Here is a 4,564-nt window from a genome sequence, read left to right on the forward strand (position 1 = left end):
AGGAGAATTAGGTAAATATGTGGGATTAATAAGATGTTGAGCAGGGGTAGGAGTTAATAAGTATGTGTATACTTCTTCCTACTCCTTTTCAGACCAAACAATTGTTATTTCATGTTAGACGAATGTGTTTTATTTTATTATATTTCTTTTTTGCTTGTCTGTACAAATACGTGTGTGTGTGTGTGTATCTACACATATATTCGTATCCGTAAACGGAAGTACATGTAGACGAGTATATATTGTTTTGTTTTTTTTTGTTTTTTGGTTGTTTGTTTTATTATGTCTGAAATAAATAAAGATACAATACAATATATATGAGTGCTTGTGTCAGCTGAGACTGAAGAAGTCACTTGGATGAGTGACAAAACATTCCTCCCACTGAAAACAGTCCAGATGAACAGAATCAACTTTTTGGGATACTAGTTTCTGTTTCTTTGTTACTCCCGAATTCATCAAAGAGGCAATCTGGCTGTCTGTGTAAATGCTGATGCTTTCAAGTGTCATAGCAACATTTACTGTAATTGAAGCAAATATCCCGATTTCGACTCGGATTTGTTTGAGTACAATTATCCATTTGTGTTAACTGTAAAAGGGATACTGTAAAGTTACTATATTTAAGCTACAACTAGATGTGCTACAGCCTTATCATTTTATTATTTCTGTCCTTGCCTGGTTTTAATTAATAATCCAAAGAAAAAAAAACTTCCAAAACACTAACAGGTCATGAAAATTCATTCAGACTTAGCAATTTGATGATTCATCCACCTTAATTATTAAAAAGCATCAGTATCGGTATCAGAATCTTTGATACTGGGCCTGTGTTTACAAGGTATCAGATGGATACCAAATCACATCACTAGTGTGGGGACATTCATGAATATCCTATTGTGCCCCCCTCCCTGCACACACCACAACACCGCAAAAACCACACCTTCCCACACATTGATAGCATTATTCAGAAAAATTCTTTAACTTTTATGCTGATTTGGATTTGCAATATTTTTATTGTGTTAGGAAGAGCCAAATACAACTCAACCACCAAAGGAATCAGTCAATACTTCTGGTCAAGTAAGTATAAAAAACTGTTTCATGACACTCCTCTTCAGTATCTGTACTGCAAGTTACATTGTTAAGTAAACATTTTACATAGCTTTGCACTTAGCTTTACCTACTCTGCAAACAAAACTATAAAGAAACAGCTTATTTCAATCAGGTAGGGATTACTGAAATTCAGATAATGAACCAGCATGCTTTCCTTCATTCATACAGTGGGATGCAAAACTTTGGGCAACCTTGTTAATAGTCATTATTTTCCTGTATAAATCGTTGGTTGTTACAATAAAAAATGTCAGTTAAATATATCATATAGGAGATACACACAGTGATATTTGAGAAGTGAAATGAAGTTTATTGGATTTACAGAAAGTGTGCAATAATTGTTTAAACAAAATCAGGCAGGTGCATAAATTTGGGCACTGTTGTCATTTTATTGATTCCAAAACCTTTAGAACTAATTATTGGAACTCAAATTGGCTTGGTAAGCTCAGTGACCCCTGACCTACATACACAGGTGAATCCAATAATGAGAAAGAGTATTTAAGGGGGTCAATTGTAAGTTTCCCTCCTCTTTTAATTTTCTCTGAAGAGTAGCAACATGGGGGTCTCAAAACAACTCTCAAATGACCTGAAGACAAAGACTGTTCACCATCATGGTTTAGGGGAAGGATACAGAAAGCTGTCTCAGAGATTTAAGCTGTCTGTTTCCACAGTTAGGAACATATTGAGAAAATGGAAGACCACAGGCTCAGTTCAAATTAAGTGGCAGACCAAGAAAAATCTTGGATAGACAGAAGCGACAAATGGTGAGAACAGTCATAGTCCACCATTTGTCAGACCAGCACCAAAGACCTACAACATCATCTTGCAGCAGATGGAGTCACTGTGTATCATTCAACTAATTGGCGCACTTGACACTACGGTATGAAAAGGAAAAAAAAATAGAACGCATAATGGACAGGTTTTTGACGGGGCATCCACACAAATGCAAAGCAGGAGATGAAGCATCGCCAAATATGTTTCCAAACCAACCTTTCAAGCCAAAGACTAGAAAATATGGTGAAGCATATCGTCCCTTTGGCTTCACCTGCACAAGTGCCAAGGTAGGTCTCCTCTGCAGAATTGGTTTTCCCTGCGTCGGGAGCACGCGCTGGGCTCTTCACATCACGGACAAACAGTATGCCACATTCTTGATTTTTAATTCACAAACATTTTTCTAATAAAACAAAGGGGGCCTAGCAAAAAAAGTTTGGGAACCACTGCGCTAAAGTGACCTGAGTCAAAGTAAAGCCCCAGTCACACAAGCCTAGAGACCAGTCTGTGACTTAAAATCCTTACAACCACCAACCACTAAACAACTGATGTAGTTACCTGATACCTAATACACATTTTACCCTAACACAGGGGTGGGGAGCTCCAGACCTGGAGAGCCGGTGTCCTGCAGGTTTTAGATATCACCCTGGGTCACCACATTTGAATCAAATGATTACTTCATTCCCAGGCCTCTGGAGAACTAAAAGAAATGTTAAGGGTGTAATTTAGTCATTTAAATTAGCTGTGTTGGATCAAGGACAACTAAAACCTGCAGGACACCGGCTCTCGAGGCCTGGAGTTGCCTACCCCTGGCCTAACAGCTGGTGGTTGCCATTGATTGGGTGGTCACCAACTGTTCTCAAGGTCTGTGTCACTGGCACTGAATGAGGCTGAAAAGTTGACTCATGCAATCATGTTTATTAACAGGTAAGAATATGAAAGTTTTCCATTTTTTTTAATCGCAGTTTGGTAAAGAACTGTTTCTGTACAGTTGCGATGGTTTCTTGTATAAGTTCAAATATGCATACATGTGTAGTAATTTAATTTCAAATACGAAAGTCAAATATTGACATTTATCCTCAGGATTTGCCATCCATAAGTGAAAAAGGTGAGAAAAATTTGTCTCATTCTCATATTAATACATCTGATGTATTTATTTTTATCATTTTTGCAGCATCTAAAATACACCGTGATCACAATTTTCAATCTTGAAAGATTTTTTTTTTATCCAATAAGGAAAGAGAAACTCAGATCATTTTCAGGGTGAGTCCAGCCAATGGCAACCACCTCCTAAACGACAATACAACTGTGCAGCAGGATCACAGTCAGGTATATGAAAAGTACTAATGTGCATTTTTTTAATATAATACTTGTAAAATCCACACTCTTTACTGTTTTTGAATATCAGTGGGCCACATTTTGCATTACACTGCTTCCTGTTTCCTACTAATTAGTTTTTACTTTCACTTTGACAGAAAAAGAAATACTGTTTGAGGTCAAAGAGATAATGAGACACGTCAGTGAAGGACTACATGGCCGTGACAAGCTCAAACTTTTCCTAAAGTGAGTAATAAAGGTTTCCTTTTTTTTGTTGGACATTGTTCCAACCAGTTCCAAAAAAGTTAGGACAGTCTGTAAAATGAAAATAAAAACAATATTCATGAAATCTCGTACTCTAATATTTTATTGACAACAGAACACAAAAACATATCAAATTCCTAAGCTGAGAAAATGCACCATTTTAAGAAGTAATTGGGTAATTTTTTGTTTGATGTCACTATGTCTCAGAAAGGTTAGGAAGGCAAATTAAAAAAAAAAATCTAGAAAGTAAGTGTTTGCAAAAAGAAACAGTTGGAGGAACATTTTGCTGTAATTTGGTATAAAGATTTAAACTCTGTCAGAGCTCAACATGGAGCTGTGATTCAGTTCATTCCATTGTTAAGGTGAATTGTACCAGAATCCATCATTTCACACTTCAGAGGTGATCAGGCATCACATTACTTCAACCATATTCATATTTCATTCTACCTTTTTTGTAATGAACTCGATGTGTGCCTCATACTTTGATCCATTGGTAGCCTCCACCTTTATCATTACTGAGGTACATGCACTGACACTTCCAGAAGGCAACAGGCCCTCCTTATTTATGACGGCATTGATTAAAGAGCTCTTTCCAGCCCCAGTTTTACCAAAGACACCAACCAGGTGTCTCTTTTCTGTCTCCAAATCCTTGATTTTATCCCTGTTGAAAGAGTTTAAATATGGATTAATTCACCCATCTTAGGAACATTAACATTAACATTAAACTTAAAATGTGGCAAAAAGATTTCCAAAAGGTTGATTCTGTTCATCTGGACTTGGCGTTTTCAGTGGGAGAAACGTTTCATCACTAATCCAAGTGACTTCTTCAGTTTCAGCTGACTGCAGGTTTCCTCAGCCTTATAAACTAGCCCACTGAATGAACAATGGGCTGTGAGGTCACTTCCTTAATCATTAATATGCAAATTGTCATGACCATTTATCAACAACCACTGATCAACCAATGGGATCTACTTACCTGGATGATTGAGATTTATTTTTGAAAATTTGTTTTAAAAAAACTATTACAATGTTTAGACTTGATATTTATAATTTCACGTCTCTGAAGACTACATGTGTGGAAAAACATGAAATATTAATCAGTATTCAAAAGCTA

At 36.6% G+C, this 4,564-nt stretch overlaps 1 long non-coding RNA gene across 1 annotated transcript; it reads left to right on the plus strand.

Annotated features, from left to right (window-relative positions):
* The first annotated feature begins 344 nt into the window (after positions 1–344).
* Positions 345–3,849, plus strand: LOC102294282. Its single transcript, XR_318214.3, has 4 exons — positions 345–1,068; positions 2,953–2,977; positions 3,106–3,198; positions 3,345–3,849. It is a non-coding gene; the product is annotated as an uncharacterized LOC102294282 (long non-coding RNA).
* Positions 3,850–4,564: the final 715 nt, after the last annotated feature.

This window comes from Haplochromis burtoni, unplaced genomic scaffold (assembly GCF_018398535.1).
Source record: "Haplochromis burtoni strain Fernald_Lab_line unplaced genomic scaffold, NCSU_Asbu1 Contig_4149, whole genome shotgun sequence".
In the NCBI taxonomy this organism is placed as follows: domain Eukaryota; kingdom Metazoa; phylum Chordata; class Actinopteri; order Cichliformes; family Cichlidae; genus Haplochromis; species Haplochromis burtoni.